Below are 24,181 nucleotides of genomic sequence, written 5' to 3' on the forward strand. Positions count from 1 at the left end.
ATGTACCAACTCTTGTGCTCAACGTTTTCTGGAATTCATAAATTCCAATGCCTTGGATCAATTTATCCACACCCCCACCAGGGGCAGCAATATCCTAGACCTGGTCATTACCAACATGGGCAACCGGTGTTCCACACCAGAGGTCAATTCCTCGTTGGTCAGATCCGACCACAAGCAAATCACCCTAGACATCCACATCCCAGCCCCACCTCCCATTAGGGAAACCACTGTAAAAAATTTCTCCAAAGCCAACTTCACGCTTCTTAAGACAGAAGTGGCAAACTTCACGACACCCATACTGACGGACAATAGAGATACAACTGCTGAATCCTATACAATTGGACTTTATAAGCACTTACACGAGTGCATGGATCGTGCAATCCGTAACAGAACCAAGATGCTATCATCCAAAAAAAGGAAACCAATCTGGTGGTCCCCTGCTATAAACAAACTCTACAACAGAAGAAAGAAACTGTTGCAAAAGAGAGTAAAATCCCATGATTGGAGGAACTCTGTGGTCAGCCTCAGTAAGAAGCTGAGATCCCTCATAAAATCCTCCAAAGCTAGTTATGAAAACAAAATCGCCACTGATTCTAAAGACAACCACAAAGCATTCTATAGCTCTGTCAAGAATCTCAATGACAACACTCAGATCTGCTCTGAGTTACAGCACAATGGCACTAAACATACAGAACCAACTGATATTGCCAACATCCTGGCAGATATGTTCAGTGCTAACTTTACCCCTCTCTCATCCCCTAAAGGGCCCATCTCTATACCGGAAGAATGCAAAGTACCTGTAATCACAGCTGCACAGGTAAAAAACACACTCTCCAAAGCCAAGAACATAGCATCCATGGGACCTGACAACATCCCAGGCTGCGTTCTACATGAACTACAGAATGAACTGGCACCCCACCTAAGTACCATGTTCAATCATAGCCTCACCTCAGGCTTTGTGCCCACTGAATGGCACACAGCAACAGTTATCCCACTCCACAAAGGGGGAGATACCACGGACCCCAGGAACTACCGCCCCATTATCCTGATGAGCCTGGTCTGCAAGGCTATGGAGCGTATCCTCATGGAACTTATAAACAATGACATTGGTAATCTCCAAACTCTGGACCCTACCCAGTTCGGGTTTGTAAAAGGCAGATCATGTCTCCTAAACCTGATAGACTTCTTTGAAGCAGTCACCAAAGCTGTACATGAGGGTAAAGTGGTACACACATCCTATCTAGATCTCGCCAAGGTTTTCGACACCACCCCCCACTCTGGAATTATAGACAAACTCACTAAACTAGGTATAAATCCCTATGTAACCAACAATAAGAGCACCAAAGTTGCGAGTCCTCAGTATCAGTTTAATAAAGTAAAATAAAAGTTGAGCGCTTTCGTCAAAAAATTGACTTCTTCAGAACAAAGAAACAACTCACAGATCAAGTTTAAATGTAGAATGCTGCTTAACTATTGGTTCAACTCTAACCAATACTATCAAAGAATATTTTCAATTCATAAATATTAATAAGAACAATCCAAATACTTAAAAAGGGACAGTTTTTACAAAGAATAAAATCACACTGTTAAACAATCCTTTTTAAAAAAAAAATAATTTTTTGTATATACAAATATTATTGTATAGTCGACCTGAACTCTGAAAAAAGAAGTTATGTACCTACCATAACGTTCCATGTTAGTTGTCTTCTTATTCATAGATTAGTACTAGGCTAACTGCCCTTGTGAGCCATTTTAATCCTAGCCAATTATCCCCTGTGAGATTCAAACCCTGTACTTTGTGTTTGTAAGGCAAACACTTTAACCATTAGACCACTCTCCCAACCCAATTCTAAACGCCTTCTTTCTTGCTGGTTGGGTTCGGAGCCAATCCTTGTTTCCGACTCAGCCATCTTCAAAAGCTCGAGAGCTGCATACTCGCTCGCAGCCGCCCCATATCCCATGATGCCTGGTGCTAGATACCTAGATCTCATTTGGTAAAAGTCTAACTGCAGACATAATAATGAAAGGATCCAATCCTGGAATATATAAAACTTCCAGAAAGGCTACTAGACAAAAAGGAATAGCCAGAGAAGACTCAGCCAGTGAAAGAAAAACCATAAGTAACTCTTCTCGGTCTACAAGGATAGGGGGAAGGAGGGTGGGACGCAAGAAAGAAGGCGAGAAGAAGACAACTAACATGGAATGTTATGGTAGGTACATAACTTCTTTATGTTAAGTTGTCAATCTCACCTTCATTCTTGCTGGTTGGGACAGCGTCCCTAGCACCTAAAATCCTGGGTGGCTCATCGGAACAAACTCTTCAGAACAGTGGAACCAAAATCTGCTCTGTTTCTGGAAACCACATCCAACTTATAATGTGAAATGAAAGTATGTGGGTTGGCCCACATAGCCGCAGCACAAATAGATTCCATGGGCAACCTAGCCTGAAAGGCCACCGAAGTGGCTAAAGCCCTGGTGGAGTGACCTTTTGCTTTAACAGGTAATTCTTTATTCCTCAGTTGATAGATAAATGTGATGATAGAAGTCAACCACCTGGACAAGGTTACTTTTGAGACTGGAAGACCCTGTTTACCCTCAGCATAAGAAAGGAAAAGTTGGTCCGATTTCCTGATATCCTTAGTTCTATGTAAATAGAAACTTAGTTGCCTGTGAACATCTAACTGATGCAACTTATATTCCGCCCTGTTGGAATGGTTGGAAAAAAACACAGGAAGGTGTATAGACTGATTCAAATTATTTTCTGAAGAGACCTTAGGAAGGAAGGATTAGTCCTGAGAGCGACCCTATCATTGTGGAACACAAGGTACGGAGGATGGGTACAAAGAGCCTGCAGTTCCGAAACTCTTCTGGCTGAAGTAATGGCTACCACAGAGAGAGTTTTCCAAGATAAAAACCTTCAGGGAACAAGAAGCTGCAGGTTCGAAGGGAGGCAATATTAGAGAAGCTAAAATCAAATTTAGATCCCACGGAGGTGGAGGATCTCTCACTGGAGGCCTGCGCAGAGTGGTCTCTTTGAGAAAAGCTATACATAGCTTATGCAACATGATATTTCCCCGACAGGCCAATGTGAAAATTTGAAATTTCAGCCAACTGAACTCTAATTGTAGTGGAAGCGGACCCAGAATGAAAGAGTTCTGCAAGAAAATCCAAAATGTGGTGTATAGGGGCTGAAAAGGGCTCTATACTCTTAGTCTCTGCCCAGGAAGAAAAACGTTTCCACTTACTAGCATAAGTATTTCTAGTGGTAGACTTGTGCGATGATAAAATAATTTCCCGCACAGATGGGGAGATATCTGGAAGCCTGGCTAAGGTTGGAAGTGGAGCAACTAAGCAGTGAGCTGGAGAGATTGCAGGGATTGGTGCAGCCTGCCTGATTGATGGATCGGAAGGTCTGGAACTGGGTCCAGAGTCCAAGGCTGCTCAAGAAGATGATGATGCAGGAACGGGAACCATATTTGTCGAGGCCAGTAAGGAGCAATGAGGATCATTTTGCAGCACAAAACGGTAGCTTTCTGTATCAGTTTTGGAATAAGGGGAAATGAAGGGAATGCATAAAGAAGTCCCTGAGGTCAATCGTGGACTAGAACATCTCTGGGGGAATGTCTGGGAAGTGGAAGGAGAGAGAAGAATTTGTTGCATTTGCTGTTGAAGGGGGTGGCAAAAAGGTTGCAGCAAGGCTGGCCCCATTTGCGGAATATTTGGTCCGCAACTACTTGATTCAGAGACCACTTGTGAGGCATGAGAATTGCTCTGCTCAGCCTGTCTACTATGACGTTGGACTTCCCAGGGATGTGTGCTGCGATCAGAAACTGTTGGGAAGAGATCGCCCACTGCCAGAGTCTGAGTGCTTCTCGACATACGGGGTAGGACTTGGTTCCGCCCTGCTTGTTGATGTACCACACTACTGACATATTGTCCGTTTGAATTGCAATGGTCCCGGTAAAGAGTCCTGAAGAGCTTGCAACGCTAGAAGCACAGCCCTCATCTCCAGGATGTTTATATGCAGGTGGTACTCGTGAGGTTGCCAGGTGCCTTGGACTGTCCTGCCCTGATAATGCCCCCCCCCCACCCGATCAGGGAAGCGTCCATGGTAACTGTAGCAACTTGGGGGGGGGAGCACAAATGGTCTGCCTAGGAGTACTGATGTGGAGACCATCCACCATGCAAGGTGCTTTTTGCATGCTTCTGTGATCATAATCATGTGAGACATGGGAAGCTGCTGGAAGGACCATTGGGTGAAAAGCAGCCACTGGAGGATCCTCATGTGAAAACGAGCTAGAGGAACAAGTATGATAGCTGCTGCCATGAGACCTAGAGTTTGGAGGATGAACCTGGCTTGAATTCTCTTGTATGCTAATAAGACCTGTACATGGTGACGAATCACTAATACCCTGTCTGGAGGAAGGCTCGCTGACATGTCTTTTGTATTTAAATTTGCGCCTATAAAGGTGATAGACTGACAGGGCGACAATGCAGACATTTTGAAATTTATGAAGATACCTAGGCTGGAGCAAGTCTCGATACTGAAGTCTCTGGCTCGCAGAAGGTGATGCCTGGTGGTAGCAGTAAGGAGCCAGTCGTCTAGATATGGAAACACCTGGAATCCTTGCCATCTCAGGTGAGCGGTAGCTACTGCCATACATTTGGTGAACACCCTGGGGGCTGTGGTGAGACCAAAGGGCAGAGCTCTGAACTGGTAATGGCTGGCTCCCAGCCAGAAGCGAAGGAATCTTCTAGAGTGTCTGTCCATTTTGACATGGTAGTACGCATCCTGAAGATCTATAGAGCACATCCAATTGTCCTGACCCAGAAAGGGCATAATGGACTGTAGCGTGACCATCCAAAACTTGGTTCTTTGTACAGACCTGTTTAGTCTGCTGAGATCCAGAATGGGTCTCCAGTCCCCTGTCTTTTTTGGTACCAAAAAGAACCTTGAGTAAATTCCGGATCCTTGCTGGTCTGCTGGGACTTGCTGGATGGCCCTTTTTCTTAGCAGTTCTGAAATTTCTTGTACTGCTTAATCCCCGAGATTGGGTGGAACATCTGGAAGGGACTTGTTTGACATTACAGGAGTGCAAACAAAGGGTATTCTGTAGCCTCTGGATATAACTGACTGTACCTATTTGTCTTGTGTTATGTCTTGCCAGGCTCTTGGGTACAGCGATAATCTTCCCCTAACTGCCTCCGGAGGTGGGCAGTCGGGCAACCCTTCAGGGATGGTGGGAGGGCTTCTCAGAGAAGGATTCTCTGCTGCCCTGGTTTTGTGGACCGCCTCTGCCACGAGGGGGCGTCTATTATTGTTCCCTCCTCTGCCGCTGGATGGGAACTCACCACGTGTGTCCGGCAAGGCTCCCTGAGATTTCCGGAACCACATCTTTCCACTCTTCTGACCCTTAGGATATGGTCTGGAAGGAGTGGAAAAACGGACTCCCACGGCAGAGAGAATCTTGCCTTCCTGTTCACACCTGGTAGGGGTGTCCTTCACCTGTGATCCAAAAAGAGAGGAACCATCAAAGGGGGTGTTGGTAAAAGATGCTCCGAAAGGTTCCGTGAAGTTACATAGCCGCATCCAAGCATGTCTCCTTAGAGCAACACCTGTGCCTGCGGCTCTTCTCTCACCATCGGCTGCATAAGAAATGAGCCTCATGGAGGAGTTCACGACTGAATTAAGAGTCGCCAGCTGGGAGGCTGCCTTAGCCCGGGCCCCCTCAGCTGATGGATCTTGGAGGGTATCTCCAAGTTCTTTAAGGAGATCCCTTTGAAGGTGGGTAAAGTGGCACAAATAATTCAGAGACCTCAAAGAAAAAGTCGCTGAAGAGAACATCCGCTTCCAATATCTGTCTATCGTCCTGGACTCCTTGTTAGGGGGATGGACAGATGAAGAAGTTTCAGCCAACTCCTTCTTTGTGGCCGCCGCTACCACCATGGCATCAACAGGGACACCTTTGGTCAAAAACGGTTTATCCTGTGGTGCCGTTATGAATTTAGCGGGTCTTCTGGGGGTGGGCTCCACTGAGTCTGGAGCTGACCACTCCTTCCGAGCCACCACGGACATCAGTGGGTCGAAAGGCGGAGACACCCAGGAGGTGGAATGTCAGGATCCAAACGCATCCAGGAATACCGACTCCTCCTCGGAGGTGCTTAGGGTAGTCCATTTCCCCCTCTGCCTAAGCATCTCAAGGATGTCTGAGAAGGAGACATCTTCAGAGGGGGATCTCGGGGACCCCTCCGAATCCTCCAAGTCGGTATCTGATGTGACGGACTCAGGGGAGTCAACATGCTTCCTCTTGCATTTCCTCTTACAAGGTGGCTCCTCCAAATGATCAGGGGAGGCCTCGGAAGAGGAAGATACACCCAAGGGGGTGCCCTGGAGCTTTGGATCCCCACGGTTGGGGTCTGGAGGAGGGACAGAGGCAGACACAGGCACCATAGTGGGAGGAGCCAGTGGGGATGATCTTGGGGCTGACTCAGCGGCCAGCACACTCCTCATGACATTGAAGGCATCCCTGCTCGGATGCCGAGAAGGCTCTGGTTCCGAAGAGACCGGAATCCCTCTCCGCACCGAGGGGGACAGCTCCGAAGCCGATGTAGGAGCCGAGCTCACCTGTGCCAAAACTCCAAGAGGGAGAGCGGGGTCGGACAAGGGTCCGATGCCACTCACCCCCTCGGAGCCGACGAGGGAGTCTCGGCGCCCAGACCCTTGCAAGGACGGTACCAAGGAAGTGATCGGAGCCGACGACAGAACCAAAGCAGAAGGTATCAGTAACGACGGTTCCACGACCCGAACCCCAACGAACTCTTGCTCCGAGCTCAAGGAAGGAGTCGGAGGAGGAATAACTGCAGATATGGATGGAGCCGACACCTGATGAGGGGGGCTGGACAACATTTTTGCTAGGGCCTGCGATTTTAACAGCCTACTGACCACTCTCTCCACGTCATGATCGGGTAGTCTTGAGGACCGAGAAGAGTGGGACCGATGACTGTGCTCCGATTGGAGCAGAGGAGACCTCGGAGCCGAGCGTATCGACTCCAGGGAGGAAGACCTAGATCTCTTTCGACTCCCCGTCGGCTCCGAAGGGAGAGTCGGAACCAACTGGGAGACAGGTAAATTGGTTCCAGCCGGAACCGAGGCTGAAGGAACAGCTTCACCCATCGACGGCTCCGAACTGGGAGCCGAAGAGTTAGGTGGCTTAGAGGCCTTCACAGGCTGAGTCTTTGCCCGTGAATCTTGTTTAAGTAATCCACGTAGGATTAACTTATTTTTACGCTCCTGCAGGACTCTTGGGCTGAAGGCATGGCAAACCGAACAAGAGTCCTGCAGGTGCATGGCACCGAGACAATAGACACAAGAAGTGTGACCATCTGTCAGAGACATCTTCTGACAGCATGAGTCACACTTCTTGAATCCGGACACCTTGGTATCCTTGGACATCCCTGAAAAGGAATTAGAAAACCAAGGACAACACACAAAAGAAATTAGGATGTAAGTACTACCACACACACTAAGTTAAGACACCCAAAACACAGCCAAGAAAACTGACAATATTGTGTATATATAAGCTAAACAAAACTAAGAGCTTTTTTTTTTTTTTTTTTTTTAATAGAGAAAGTGAAAAGGGTTAGCCTCTAATTTAAATGGCTACCTAAGAAAGTGAAGGGGGAGGGGAAAACTCTAACTAAAACGAGTTTTCTGAAGGGATAGGGGAAGGTTTAAGAAAGAATAACAGATACAAGTATATATATATATATATATATATATATATATATATATATATATATATAAAGGTTAACTAGTATAAACAATCTACACTAACAAGCCTATAAATTTTTATCAAAAAATTTCTTTCAAAAACGAGAAAAAAATGAAAATATACGACCTGAGCCAGTATACAACCTCGCAGCAGAAGCAGCAAATGAGATCTGGGTATCTAGCGCCAGGTATTATGGGATATGGGGTGGCCTCGAGCCAGTATGCAGCTCTCGAGCTTTTGAAGATGGCCGAGTCGGAGCCGAGGATTGGCTCCGAACCCAACCAGCAAGAATGAAGGCGAGATTGACAACTTAACATCATATGTTCACTGTTGTGTTAAAGTGCTTTGATTAGATATAAATACTAGTATTACTATAACCATACAAAATTCTATAGTTGAATTTTTAAAAATATATATATATACAAGTATTACTAAAAATACATGAAAAGTATATAAAAAATAATTTTCAACATATGTGTTATTTCAATAAGTGCTATAAATTATAGCACTGTTAAACTTGTTCTGCCTTCTCTTTTAGAATGGGCAGTATAGTCAAATGCTCATTTAATCCTGGTGGAAAATCTGCAGCTAATCTTAACTGCCATAACAATTCTTTTTTATTGAAAACATTTTGCCAGTCACCCCCTCTAGCTTCCACATGTACAAAATTGAGAATGGCAAATTTAAAACCTGTAAAATCAATACATGACATGCTATGTTTATATAAAGCATTAGTCTCCTTCTTATTTCTTATGTCATATAAATGTTCACATATTCTGGTCTTAAATAGCCTCTCTGTCTTTCCTACATAAAATGAAGAACAGGTACTACACCTGGCTATATATACCAGTTTACTGGAAGAACAATTACCACTTTTTAAAAAAATATAACTTTTATTCTGATTATCGCTACTAATGGAACTATCCTGTAGAATATATGCACAATAAGAACATCTACCACAAGGTTTACTTCCACCCATTTTCACTTGTATACCTTGGCAATTGTTACCCCTCTCCAATATTGATTTTAAATTGGGTCCTACTTTCGTAGAAAATAAAGGTTTGTCACCCAATAAACGAAATACTTCACTATTAGTTTTAAAAATATTCCAGTTTTTCATTAATATTCCCTTGACTTGAGAATACAAAGGGCTACACTGTATCACACATGCTTGTTGAAAATCAACTTGGTTTTCTTCTTCAGGACTAATTATTAACTTGTTGGTTGGTTGGTTTAAATCCCTATGTCACAAGATGGGTTGCCAACTGGCTCACTGACCGAACCCACACTGTGAAAGTAGCAGACTCTAAATCCAACTTCAGACCAGTGACAAGTAAAGTACCACAGGGTCCAGTCCTAGGTCCTCTCCTGTTTGGTATCTACTTCTCTGAAGTACAGGCTAACACAGAAGGTCTTTGGCTAACAAAGTTCGCAGATGACTGCAAACTAGGAGCCATAATCAAATCTCCTAATGATGTGGACATCCTACAAAAGGGCCTCACTAAGACAGATGCCTGGTGTCAAAGCCATGGCCTCAAGCTCAATGCCAAAAAGTGCATTGTCATCCCTTTTGGTAAAAACTCTGTACCCATGAACTACCACATAGGCGCTAGTCTACTTAACACCGAAAGTGTGATAAGAGACCTTGGGACACAGGTGGACAGTAGTCTCTCCTTTGATAATCACACCGCCACAGTAGTCAGGAAATCATTCTACGTGGCACACCTCATCACAAAAGGTTTCTCATCCAGGAAAAAAGAGGTCATTGTTCCCCTCTACTCATCACTCATTAGACCCATTATAGAGTACAACGCCCCTTTTGGTATGTACCTCACAAGACATCTACCAGAACTGGAAAGGCCACAGAAATACCTCACAAAGAGGATTACCAGCCTCAAACAGATGCCCTATGCAGATAGTCTCAAAAAATTCTAGCTTTACTCTGTCGCATATCGCCTACTCAGAGGCAATCTCTGCCTAACATACAAAGCTGCCTAACATACAAAGCTATGTCAAACCCAGAGCTGTTGGACATGCTCCACGTTAAGAAATCCCAATCCCTTTGAGCTACACGCTCTAGGAACCTAAACTTGTCACCACAATAAACAGAACATGCTGGAGGCATAGATTCCGGTCTCAGAGACTTCCCCATACTCTGGAACAAACTGCCTATCTATATCAAACAAAGCTCCTCATTAGCACTCTTCAAGAAAAATCTTGATGATTGGATGGGAGATAGGAAATTCACCCCGGGGATCACTTCTGTGGCTCTAATTGACAGGGGCACAGGAAAATAATTTTCTTGGGTGGCAAAAGACAGGGTACCATTTGGCTAGGCTTATATAGGCCCTAGGGCCAATAGCCTAGTACCTACCTATGAACCAATCCATTTCAGCTTAAACAAGTGCTAATAAACATTCATAAGGACATGCTGACAGTCATAAATATTCATAGAAAGTACATTCTCATCAAAAGACATGATAAAAACTTCATTCTTTCCAACACCATAAAATATTTACAAAAAATACCTACTCAATTATAAAAGACTTTCAAACAATATATAAATATATCACAAAGTTCCATTGGGGACGAAAAACGCGGTGAAACAGTGAAGCATTTTGTGGTTCGTTTGTTGTGTGGATTTATTGATTAAAAACGTTTTCGTTTTACCCACTTGTCTGGAGCTCCAAAATGCTTATTTCGTATTATTTGGTTGGAGCTTTGCTCTCAATTAACAATAATACCTATCTGCAAAATGTTTCTGTAAGAGTCTGTACTAACAAGCTTATCTTATACTGTTAACTGATTTTTTTATACAATTTAGTCAAATGTTACTGCAACCAGATTACGACAGAGATCCAGGTTAATTGTGAAGTCAAATAAACCATCAAAGCAGCTTTCTCCCTCTTTGCCAGTATCACAAAATTTACTCAAACACTTTTCTTAAAAGTCATGTACGTGCTGCATAAAGGCGGTTTAAATCTGAAAGCATTTCCCTACTAGGCCAGTCCTCTGTAAGCTATACTGTATTCAGTTTCAGAATACGTTACCATGTAGCAACACAAGGTTAAATGCTTCTGCAGTGAATTGTTACATTTATTTTTTTGTTTTGTGTCTTGTATCTTGAGTGCATTATATTAATCTGTGGCACAACTTTTTTTTTTGTTTGTTTTTAAGATTCAACAGTAAGATTAGCAAGCACTCTTGATAGGAATGTATGTCTATACATAAATTGTCAAGAGCAGTAAAAGAAACACGTGTTAAAATATTCTAACATTGTCAAGTGCCTGCTAATGCTGCTCTCCTGTCTTAAAGTTTAATGATCACACAGTCATATTTTATCAAAATGAATTAACATTTTAAAAACTACAGCTTGGGACTAGAAGCAATAACTTGAAACATGCCTACTTACTACACTTTAATGTCTAGGACGTTAACAGATGATCAAGGGCAGCTTTCCGGAAGAAGTTATAAAAAGACTACTGTTAAGCTGGCAGGAGCACAGAAAGAAAGAGAAATAAGATACATGTTGTAGTTTACAGCAGCAGTCTCTGTGCACTTTTATTCTTAGCAAGAGAAACTTATCTTAATTTCTTTTTTTATGCAACAATGATTCATTTCTAATTTTTTTGCGTAGTTTTAGGGAATAATTTCTACATATTGGGATCAACCTTTCCTGCTTTCTTAAGTGTGCAAAATCAGTAATATTCACAGCCTGTTTCACACATTGATCTGGAAGCAAACTTAACACATTCTTCATAAAATTAAACAATTTCCCTGCATGAAAAACCTTTCAACCACAGCACAGTACTTAAGTGAAGGCAATCTTTTTTTCTTCCTAACTTGCACCTGGTAGTTTGTAAAACAACTTATAGACTCATAACCTTTGTCTTACTAATACTGTATAACCTTTTATATGGATCAGAAGCCACCAGCAACAGTGCCCCTCATTTCAAATTAAACTCTATCAACAACTTGCATTTACAGACAGGCAGACAAAAGAAGGAAAACAGCTGCTCTCCTATACCACCCACCAAGTTTGCCCCGAATACCTGGAAAACAATTGTGATTCCTCTCATTACAGCCGAGTGACGTCTCCAGGCGTTTATGCAGTTACACCCTACTGCTCCTCTAGGCGTCAAATATTGCCTGTTCATATTTGCATTAATAATTCCAAAACCATGTTACATACAAGGTATCGGAAAATTTTATCTTGAAGCATACATGATAGCAAACACAATTGTATTGATATATGACCTCTGTCAATGGGTATTTGTTAAAAATGTAAGGTGATAACTTCAATTTTTAAATGCTGAAGCCACGCCCACTGGGAGTAAAAGGTGCACACTCAAAAGAGCTCTACTGGAGGGAATGAGTAACTATGACCCCACTCCTCTAAAAACCCAGGTAATTAAAAAGCCCATCAGCCTCACTAGTGTTATATGCAAGGCATGGAATGTTATCATAGGAAAACTCATTTATGCAGTCATAGGCAACTTAAATGACCTAGATCCCAATCACTCTGGTTTTGTAAAGGGTGGATCCCATTTCCTGAACCTAGTAAATTTTCTTTGAAAAAGGTTAAGGACAGTGGTCAAACCATGCATACTGCATATCTTGACATGGCCAAGGCTTCTCACACTATCTACCATGCTAGTATTATTAAAAAGTTAGACAAACAATGTAAACACCTATGGTGTCTGCTGGATGCAAACTGGCCAGCCTACAGATCCCAAATTGTGAAAGTTGGTGGTACCCTTGCTGAATGTAAAATTATAACTAGTTGGGTACCACAGGCATCAGAGCTAGGCCCTCTCCTATTAGCATTTATTTTGCAGACATCCAATGCAACATTCCTGAAGTATAGTTGACAAAGTTTATGGAAGACTGCAAGATGGGCACTGTTATCTGCTCAAACACTCTCAACTTAAATGCAAAAAGTGCAGCTCAGTAGTATTCACTAAAAAGCTTTATCCACATCATATGTTATAACTGGTACTCCTCTTCATACAGATTCAGTCATAACAGACCTGGATTGACTATGTGGATAACTTTTTCATTTTATCATCGTGTTTCCACAATAGTCAGGAAATCGTTCGAAGGGAATATCCGAAAGATCCAAAGAAATCACCTCACCACTGTAGATTTTCTTTATCAGACTCCTCATCTAATACACTGTTCCCTTTGCTATATACAGACCCATGCATGCCACTCAAATGGAAAGGCCCAAACAGCTTTCAACAAAAATAAATAAAATAAGGGCCTTAAAAATTCAACTATCCCTACAGTTCTATTTTATCTCCTGTTTCTTTGCAAAATCAGTGGCTCTACAGACATCCACAATAGGGACCTAAATTTACACCAATAAACAAGCAAGATTCACTGAAAGGATAGATTCCCAACTTGATATATTCCCAAGCTATGGATAAGTCTAATACATGCCATGTTACATGTCTGTACATTTGTAAAAAAGTCTGTATGTAATTTTTTTTTTTAACTTTTTTATTTCTGTTTGCTATTTGCATGTAATTATATGATACGTCACTGCCTATGTTTGTAGCTTTTCTCCCCGGGCCTCTACTGAAAATGGACACATATCCAGTTAGACTAGCCCAGTCAACAAATGTAAAATAAATAAATAAATAATAAGTTACCAATACAGGTAAAACCTTTAAGGCTAGTCCTGATGATTGGATGGATAGACATATTTACAACAGGGTTATCTTGTACAGCCCTGTCTGATTTAGAAAGTGGTTTGGGTTCCATTAAATACTCATAACGGGTGGCAGGAAATTTTAACTTTATCTACTTAAAGTTGTACATGGTTAGGTCTGTTATGGTCCCTGTGATTGGTTGCCTAATATTGTTCATATAAAGCAAAAGCCACAAGTGTGTTTTTGACACCGGTCTAGTTCAGATACCTGTTTTTTCCCCCACCTGTTTTATATTTTTTTTTATGGTTTACACATACTACGTGAATCCAGTAACAATTTCTAAAAATGCACTTCCCTTCTCAGTCACTTCTATGAACAACACCTTTAACATGTCTCCTATCCCAGATTAGTTCTTTTTACCTGGATTTCTATCATTCCTATTGCCTTAATATTCTAAGCGCTACTCAGTTTCTGAACTCCTTGACAAATAGGCAACTCTGTAAATAAAGCAAGATGTTATCACTGTGAACAATTCCTCAGATTACCGATCACTTCTGTGAGCTCAAATATAACAAATTTTGATTTAATCTTCAAATCTTAACTGTTAAAAATCATAAAAAGTTTCTGCCTTGGAGGTTCTGAACTACTGTAGTTAAAGAATATTGTAATTTTAGTGCACCTATGCCTTTTTTTCCTTTTTCCTCTCCTGGTGAGCACTACAAAAATATTTCACAGTAATCCCACTGAGGCCCAATAGAAAAGCAACATTAACTCCACAATAACTTATAGTCCCATCAGTGCAACCTCAGTAATGAACTACAACCACCCTACAACAGTTCACACCACTCCAGAAGCAGACAAAATGACTTGACTAATTTATGAGACCTTTTCCAAAAATAACTTTATACAGGGTGTTTTCAATTATCCTTAAAATTAGTAAGTTCATAGGTGTTTACTTGGCTAACTACCACAAGGGCTTTTTACGCCTAGCCATGGGTTTACAGCTAATTACTAGGCTAGCTTTCTTAATAGACCATTCTAAGGCTAGCCAATTTTTTTTCTCCAAGGTAAGACTCAAAAGTACAGTTTTGTACCTACCATAAATGTAGATGTTCGAGGATCCACATTGCTGCAGTCCTAACCATTGGGTAGTCCGCTGTCCAGTCGGCCCGAATACCAAAGTATATGGCTGACGTCGGTCAAGGCGCATTAGACTGATGTCAGGACGTCAGGGTACTAATGCGCATGACCGACGTCATATCCTCAGTCTTTTCTTGCCCCAGATGTCAGAAGATCCTAAAAAGACAAGGCCCACACCAAAAACACCAAAAAGCCCTGCACCAAACATATGTACAATATATACAAGATTACAAGAATATAGCCTAACCCACACCACCACCCCTAAACACAGAGGGGAAGGAGGGAGGGTAAATTGGACTGCAGCAATGTGGATCCTCGAACATCTACATTTATGGTAGGTACAAAACTGTACTATGTTCTTCATTCCACATTGCTGCAGTCCTAACCATTGGGTAGAATCCCAAAGCAGAGGTAAGGGAGGCTGGCAAATCATAAGGAAGCAGGAGCTGTCAACATGCCTTGCAAAATAGCTGTGGCAAAACCAGCCCTAGATTTAGAGTAGAGAGGAAGGTGGTAATGCTTAGAGAAAGTATGCACTGAACTCCAAGTAGCTGCCTCCAAAATATCCTTAGTTGCCACCCCTTAGAAATGCTGTTGAAGTGGCAGTAGCCCTAGTGGAATGAGGCCTAATCCCAGCTGGAATCTCCTTGCCATGATGGGAATAACAAAATGAAATGCAAAACCCAATCCACTTAGAAATAGTTTGCTTAGACACAGGCTTACCCTGAGAACTCAAAGCAAAAGAAACAAACAACTGCTGAGACTGCCTGAAATCCTTAGTCCTGCTTAAATAATAACGCAACTGCCTATGTACATCTAAAGTGTGCAAAATCTTTCCCCCTTATTTTGGGGATCTGCATAGAAAGTAGGCAAATGAATAGTTTGGTTTAAAGCCACACTAGAAACCACCTTAGGCATAAAGGAAGGATTAGTGCGTAATGATACCCTATCCTTATGGAAAATTAAGAAGGGCTCTACTGCCATAAGGGCCTGCAATTCAGAAACCCTTCTTGCAGAAGTAATAGCCAACAAAAAAGCAGTCTTCCATGACAAGTATTTCAATTCAGCAGTAGCCGCAGGCTCAAAAGGTTGTAGAGTAAGTTTCTCCAACACAAAATTGAGATCCCAAGCAGGAGTAGGAGCTCTACGTGGGGGTCTTATATTCTTTGCCCCTCTAAGAAACTGCTTGAACAAAGGATGCGAAAACAATGGTGGGTCACAATCATAGTGAGCTGAAATTGCTGCAGCATGAATTTTAATGGAAGAGAAAGACAAACCTTTGTCCAGTAACTCAGTAAGATATTGAAGAGCCACACTCAAATTAGGCTCAGAAATCTCCAAATTCTTTGCTGCACTCCAAAATAAAAATCTCTTCCATTTGTCTCGTACACTTTCCTTGTACTAGGTCTTCTGGCTTCCATAATCACATTTAAAACTTGTTGAGGAAGTTGAGACCTGCTGTGTTTCAAAACAGAATATGCCAGGCTGTTAGATGAAGAGAGTGAAGCTTGACATTGAGCAGGCGACCGTCCTTCTGAGATAACAGGTGTGGAATCAAAGGTAAAGGCCATGGAGGCTTCCTTACCAGACTCCTTAGTAGTGGGTACCAGTGTTGCGAGGCCAATCTGGAGCTATTAAAATCATCCTTGGCTTGTCTTGTCTGACCTTTAGGAGCACCTTTGGGAGAAGAGGCAGAGGTGGAAAGGCATACACATGAAGATTTTTCCAACTGAAAGAAAGAGCATCCACTTTCCAAGCTGTGTGATGAAACCCTTTTGTGCAAAACTTTGGCAGCTGGTGGTTTAGTGGAGAAGCGAACAGATCTATGTCTGGAGTTCCCCATGACACTGTCAATTTCTGAAATACATGAAGATCCAGTTTCCACTCGTGGGGATCCATGATTTGTCTGCTTAACACATCTGCTAAGGAGTTCTGTGCTCCGGCAGAAACCTTGCCTGAAGAGTTAGTTGCAAGCTGAGCGCAGTCTCCCATAAAATCATTGCTTGCCTGCATAGGGATAAGAATGTGTTCCCCTTGTTTGTTGATGTACCACATGACAGTTGTGTTGTCTGTTAGAATCAACACCTGCCCTGGAAGAAGTAACTCCTTGAAAGCCATTAATGCAAACTGGACTGCTAACATCTCCTTCATGTTGATATGTAGATGCTGTAGTCTGGCAGGCCACTTGTCTTGTATCCACTTTCCATTTAGATGAGCTCCCAAGCAATGTCCGAGGCATCTGTCGTTAAAATCTGACTCGCCTCTGGCCGGGTCACAGAGAGTCCCTTGTTTAGGTGACATTCCTGAGCCCACCACAAAAATTCTTTTTGAATGCAAGGTATTATTTGAATGACAGTGTCCAAATCCTGGCAGTGCTGTGTCCATACATTTTGAGATACCATTGCAGCTTCCTCATATGCAGTTTGGCATTGGGAAGCACCAGAATACAAGATGCCATGAACCCTAAGGCTTGAAGGACTGTCCTTGCAGTCAGCCCGGACTGAAGAGATAGTTGATGGAAGTAACTGGAAAGATTCTTTTGTTTGTCCGGGGTTAAAAAGGCCATCTGGGCTGCTGTATTCAGTCTCACACCCAGAAAGCACATGTCTTGAGAGGGTACTAGACTGGACTTTATTTCGTTCACAGAATACCCTAGGCATCTTAGCACTGCTATGACATATTCCAAATGCTGTAGAAGGTCTTCCTTTTCCTGAGCCAGAATCAGGCAGTCGTCCAAGTAAGGATAGATTTGAATTCCTTTTAGCCTGAAGTAAGCTATCACTGGAGCCAGAACCTTTGTGAATACTCTGGGCAGTAGATAAGCCAAAGGGCAATGCAGAGAACTGATAATGAGAATTTCCAGCTCGAAACGCAGATACTTTCTGCAACTTAGTCTTATAGGCACATGAAGGTAAGCTTCCTTGAGATCTAAAGTTACCATCCAGTGATCTTTGCCCAGCAGAGGTAAAAGTTGTTGTAACGTCAACATTTTGAACTTGGGAATGTCCAGATAAGTGTTGAGGATAGATAAATCCAAAATTGGTCTCCACGTGTTCCCCTTCTTTGGTACTAGGAACAGGCGAGAATAAAATCCTAGGCCCCTTTCTGGTACAGGGACTGGCTGAATGGCCCCTATTTGGAGTAACAGAGAAATTTGCTTGTGAGTCTCTTTCCTTTGTGGAGGAGGAACGTCTGGCATGCCTTTGAAAGGGGGCAAGGTATGGAAATAAAACCTGTAACCGTGGTGAATGATATCCAAAACCCATCTGTCTTGAGTAATTAAATCCCAATTTTCTTTGAAAAGAGACAGTCTTCCTCCCAAAGGGGCTGCCAGACGAGAATGGACTGGCAGCTGAAAAGGCAGGTCATCGGGTCTGTTTACGAAAGGACTGACCCCTGCCCTCACCAGAAATCTGAGCAGGAGAACTCCCTGTTCTAGGCCTAAAAGAACCTTGAGCTCTGCCCCTACCACGTCTAGACCTACCCCTAGACTGGGAATCATAAGCAGGATATGTCCATCCCTTAGTAGGCCAATTTCTGCTAAACTTCGGAGGTTGCACCTGCAAAAAATCTTTAACAGTCTGCATAGACTTAGCCTTGTCCTCCATTTTCTTTAAAACTGCTTCCACAGGCGAACCAAACAACACATCAGACTGTAAAGGAGCATCCAAAATCCTTGTCTTAACATGCTCAGCTAAATTCTGATCCCTCAACCAGGCGTGCCTGCGAAGAACAGAACCAGTGGCAGCCACCCTCGAGGAGGCCTGCACAGCATCAAAACCACATTGCAAGGAATGCTTACCCACTTGTTCAGACACATGAACTAAATCCTGCAACTCTTTACACTCAATACCTTCCGCCAGAGCATCCACCTTAGATTTCAATTGTGAAAGGAGATAATTCTGATATTTTAGCATGTGAAACTGACAATTCAACGCCCTCATGGCTAAAGTGGAAGAAGTATACACCTTCTTTCCCCATCTATCCAAAGCCCTTGCCTCTTTATCAGGAGGAACAGGATTTTTAACAACAGAGGCCTTAACACCTTTAGGCCCCTGAGAAACAGTTTCCGGGTCTGCCCTAGGACTCTTAAAAAGATACTTATGAGCTTCAGGCACCCTATAGTACCTATCCGGTTTAACAGGGGCAGGAGGCAAAGAATCAGGGTTCAGGGAAGCCTCTGCAAAAACATCTTCCACCACATTCAAAACAGGAGGTATAGCTAAGGGCCTATGCTGGGGTAAAAACAAGAATTCCCTAAGCCTCTTCCTGGAATCAGAGAAATCTTGGCCTTCCCATTTAAAATGCTCCCTCATGGAATGCAGAGTCTCTGAAAATGAAAAATCCTCAGGAGGAGAAGCTGAAGGAGTGGAATCATCCACATCAGAATCAGAATAAGGAGGATACTCCTGCAAGTCTTCAGTGGAAGACTCAGAAGCCTCTGAACACTGCTCAAAACTCTCAAACTCAGGCTCCACCCTAGGCCTCTTATCAGGAGGGGGCATAGAACCCCTAATCATAGTAATCAAATCCTCTGCCATTTTAAGCATATGTTTCTTAGGCACAGAACCTGAAGTGCTAGGAGAAGCCCCACTGAAGCTAAACCTGGCCTACCTCTCAAAGAAGTCTTGGAAACAGAAGGAGAGGCTCGAACCACCTTAGGAAGAGAGGGAAGTACAGCTACCTGAGAAGCCCCTCAGCCTGGCCTACCTCCTGAGAGGGCACATCCTGTAACAGTAAAGTCTCTGCCTGAGACTCCAAAGAAACTCCTGGCAAAACCTCCGGCTCCACTGAGCCTTCTAAAGAACCGGCGTCCGGGACTGCGGTTCTTCAACTCTAGGCTTTGCTGCTTTGTCCTTGCGCTTTTTGGACGAAGCGGGCGTCGGAGCATCCGGCGGCATTTTATAATTACAACGCTTCCCAAACACTAACCTGGCACAGTCTAACCTTCTCTTAATAGTGCGTTTGTTAAATCTAGCACAAGAGCGGCATCCAACAACGTCGTGCTCAGGCCCTAAACAAGGTATACACAAAGTATGGTAATCCCTATGAGGTATCTGTTTCCCACAAGAAATACAGATATTCACATTTACTGACATCCGGTTAAATACTGAGGCAAGAAAAAAACAAAATGTTCTCCAACGGGGTACTTAGCCAACTTTGATTCGGTCTGAAACTCCGACTTCAGAAAATTTCAGAACGCCAACCTGCACTCGCAAAACTGCTTCTGCATCGGACCATGCGGCAAAAAAGACTGAGGATATGACGTCGGTCATGCGCATTAGTACCCTGACGTCCTGACATCAGTCTAATGCGCCTTGACCGACGTCAGCCATATACTTTGGTATTCGGGCCGACTGGACAGCGGACTACCCAATGGTTAGGACTGCAGCAATGTGGAATGAAGAACATCACTGTATTTTGTGTCTGTGAGTCAAACACTATAACCATTATACCAGGCCCCAATCATATATACCTATATCTCTAAAGCTGTATATGCCCAAATATTTGCAGGCCTAGTAAATGAGTTTAACTCCTTAGAACAAATAGTTAACCAGACCACTAAGGACCAGAACAATCTGGACCCTGACCTCACCAATACCCCCAAGTATACCAAGCCTTTAACATCTCCATCCCTTGTTACATCAGACAACAAACTAGTAGCCACTAATTTCTCAACGGTAAACAATTCCGAATGCAAGGACTTTAAATATATATTATTTTTTTTTAATTCTACGATCAACCAAGTTTACTTGGAATTCACCACTTCCCATGATGTTTCAGCCACTGTTTTCATCTGAACTCAACCCCCACATAAAAAATGAATTAGATCTAGCAGCCTCATTATAGCCATGTATAATGGGAAAGTAAAAAAAAAAATAATAAAACCACTCTAGTGGTTTACTACTATAAATAAGCTCTATAAACAAAAGAAACAAAGGAAAAAAACTTTTTAACTCCCATGAACTGAAACCAGCATCAGAAGCCAAAGATAAACTACAAATCCTTCTGTGGTTACATTATGAAACTGATTGCACTTTGTATGTGTAGAACTAATCCAAAATGGCAGGACCCACTCATATCCTAAACACATTTCTTGCTGTTGGCTTTAGCACTAATTTTAAATCAATGAACAGTCATTGGAATTCCACATATTTGAGTGTCACTCACCCCTTACGATCACCATGGAGCATGTCCTGGTTGTACTTTCTAAACCCAAAAATACTTCTATAGCCTCAGCAAATTTACCTGGATGTCTAATTAATAGGGTCAGACATGCCACTGCTGAGCACCTCCTACACTTGTTTAACTTAAACCTAGCCAGAGGGTATGTGCCTATGGTCTGGAAAATGGCTGTAGTGGGTGTTGCCCATGCACAAAAGGGGCTGTAACATACAGACTGCAAATTACAGACCATGCAGACTATCTTAATTTACAAGATGCTGGAATGTATATCTCACCTCAAACTATGATTCTAAAAATTTCATACAACTTGACCCACAGCATGTTTTTCCAAGGGCAGACCATGCATACTAAACTTGGTAAACTTCTGGGAAAAGGTTGCAGAGGCAGCAGACAGCAGCCACTCAGCCCACACACCATTTCTGCATCTGACCAAGGCGTTCAACACTACATCATGCGAGTACTGTAAACGAGCTAAAACTGCTAAAGGTAAACCACTACATGTTAAGATGAATTGCAAACTGGCTAAAGGATAGCGCACACATACACACAAAACTGAAAAGGGTAAGTGCCACTGCAGAAACTGACTAGTGGAATACCAAAGGGATAAGTATTCAGACTTTGTCTTTTTTGTATATGCTTTCTGACCTCCATACCTCAAATACTTACGTCTAACCAAACTCACTGACGACTGCGCCCTATGTGTTATCATCCACTTTCCCCCTGATACAGAAGTGCTTCAGTAAGAACTAAAGTAAATGCAACAAAGTGAACATTGTTGCCTTACAGAAAAACACTCATCCCCCACTCAGACCACTGCAAATAACCCACCTCTCATACAGATACAGTAGCCAGGGATCAGCACCCAAGCTGACAGTTTCCTCACCTTTGACCACCATACTGCAACAGTAGTTAGGAAAGCCCTTTACCTAGCACAAATGATTTTCAAAGGTATTTCATCTACATCAAAGGATGTAACGGTCCTTCTATCTTCAGCCCTAATTATACCAGCTACTGACTACAATGCTTCTTTCCATATGAACCTATCCAGACATATGTACAGCTAGAAAGGTCCCAAAGGTTTCTGATGAAAAAGATTACAGGCCTAAAAATCTTTGGCTAACAAGACAGAGTAGAAGCCTTATCCCTATACTCTTATACTGTATAGACTCTTACATAGACAGCTATCCCCATTCATTTCTGCCATCAAAGGCCCCAACTGTAATGGATCTCTCATACCTTCACAGGATGAAGTAGGAGACAAACACTGAAACCAAGGATCTGAACCTCCAACGACATAAAAATAAAACACTTTGGGGCATAGGTTGATAACCCAATGGTTGCCCCATTTCTGTAACAAACTGCTTCTGCTTGTTAAGCAAGTAAGACTTTTGTTTCATTTAAGACTGTCCTTAATGATTGGATATGGGTACCCAAAAGTTCATCCCTGGTCTAACATATTTTCCGGGAAGTGGGGATTAACATCTTGAGGGTTATATATGGTAAGGTGTACATGATCTTCATGCTTACTTGCATTAAAATGCATATGATCAGACTTCACTACAGCCTCAATAATGAATTATATTAACTGTGAAACAAACAATACTCCAGATGTAGCCACACCAATGAAATGATATTTAAAGTACTCACAATGCAGCCTTGCAAGTTATCTGTACAGTACTTAGAATGATTTGTGGCAAACTAGCCATGGTCTTAGTAAGGAAATGAATAGATTCCAGAATGAATCATGATAATCCAGACAAAACCTCCTTAATAAGTTATACTAGAATAAAAACTAAAGGGCAAATATCTATCCCAGCAGAGTGCTGCTCCCCTGACATCTCAGATGCTCAGGTAAGAGCTGCCCTCTCCAAAGCAAAAAACACAGCATCAATGGGACCAGACGGTGTCCCGGGCTGTGTCCTACATGAACTCCAAGAAGAGCTAAACCCAAACCTAAAACTACTGTTCAATCTCAGCCTTACTACAGGATATGTACCCAAAGAGTGGCGTACAGCAACAGTGGTCCCTCTCCACAAAGGTGGTGTCTCAACGGATCCTGGAAACTATCACCCCCATAAGCCTGACTAGCTTGGTCTGCAAAGCTATGGAAAGGATCATCATGGACTTCATAAATAAAGATATTGGGGACCTACAGACACTGGATCCTACCCAGTTCGGCTTTGTTAAGGGCAGATGTTGCCTCTTAAACCTGGTCGATTTCTTTGAAACAGTCACCAAGGCCATTGACGAGGGGAAGGTGGTCCACACAGCCTACCTGGACCTCGCAAAAGCCTTCGATACAATACCCCACTCGGGCATTATAGATAAGCTCACCAGCTTAAATATAAACCCCTATGTCACTAGAAGGGTTGCAAACTGGCTCAAGGACAGAATCCACATGGTTAGAATTGCTGGAGCCATGTCAGACTCCAAACCAGTTACAAGTGGCGTCCCACAAGGCTCAGTCCTGGGACCTCTCTTGTTCGATATATATTTCTCGGCGGTACAGGCCAACACAGAAGGACTGTGGCTGACCAAGTTCGCACATGACTGCAAACTGGGTGCCATAATAGACTCTCCAGCCGACACAAGCATCCTCCAAAAGGGCCTCATAGAAACAGACAACTGGTGCCAGAGCCATGGCCTCAAGCTAAATGCCAAAAATTGTATAGTCATCCCCTTTGGCAAAAACAAAGTGCTCACAAATTACCACATAGGTGGTAATCCATTAAGTACAGAAGAAGTAATTAGGGACCTGGGGACCCAAGCTGATAGCAATCTCTCATTTGACAACCATGTGGCCAAAGTGGTTAGAAAAACATTTTATATAGCCCACCTAATCATGAAGGGATTCACATGTGGGCGGCACAGTGGTGCAGCAGTTAACGTTGTCGCCTCACAGCAAGAGGTTCTCCGGTTCGATTCTCGGCTGGGGTGCCTTCTGTGTGGAGTTTGCACGTTCTCCCTGTGTTCGCGTGGGTTTCCTCCGGGTACTCCGGTTTCCTCCCACATTCCAAAGACATGCATCTGGAGCATTTCTCCCCGGGCCTCCGCTGAAAACAGGCTCTGTGGAACCTAGTCAGACATTCCCGGTCAACAAATGTTAAATAAAAATAAAATAATAAAATAAATAAATCTAGATCAGGGGAGGTCATCGTGCCTCTTTACTCATCCTTCATCAGGCCCATAATTGAGTACAATGCCCCTTTTGGGATGTACCTTACCAGACACCTGCAGCAACTGGAAAGACCCCAAAAGTACCTCACCAAGAGGTTCAAAGGGCTCAAACAGATGCCATATGCTGCCCGGTTAAAGATACTTCAGCTCTACTCAGTGGCATACCGCCTGCTCAGAGGCGATCTGTGCCTGACGTACAAAGCCATGTCCAACCCGGAATTAATGGACATGCTGCACCTCAGAAAATCCAAA

The 24,181-nt window shown here is 42.9% G+C and overlaps 1 protein-coding gene across 3 annotated transcripts in view; it reads right to left on the reverse strand.

Moving 5' to 3' along the window:
• The window catches only part of DNAJC11 (DnaJ heat shock protein family (Hsp40) member C11), a 1,614,167-nt gene that overhangs the window by 1,540,210 nt on the left and 49,776 nt on the right, over positions 1-24,181 (reverse strand). The window contains exon 2 of one of the 3 annotated variants that reach the window (XM_044056435.1): positions 11,185-11,262. The exons of the other annotated variants lie outside the window; for them this stretch is intronic. The gene's annotated coding sequence lies outside the window, so the exon portion shown is untranslated. The remainder of the gene's footprint in view (positions 1-11,184; positions 11,263-24,181) is intronic. 3 annotated transcript variants of the gene reach the window in all.

This window comes from Protopterus annectens, chromosome 14.part0 (assembly GCF_019279795.1).
Source record: "Protopterus annectens isolate FY-2018-M chromosome 14.part0, PAN1.0, whole genome shotgun sequence".
Classification (NCBI taxonomy): domain Eukaryota; kingdom Metazoa; phylum Chordata; order Ceratodontiformes; family Protopteridae; genus Protopterus; species Protopterus annectens.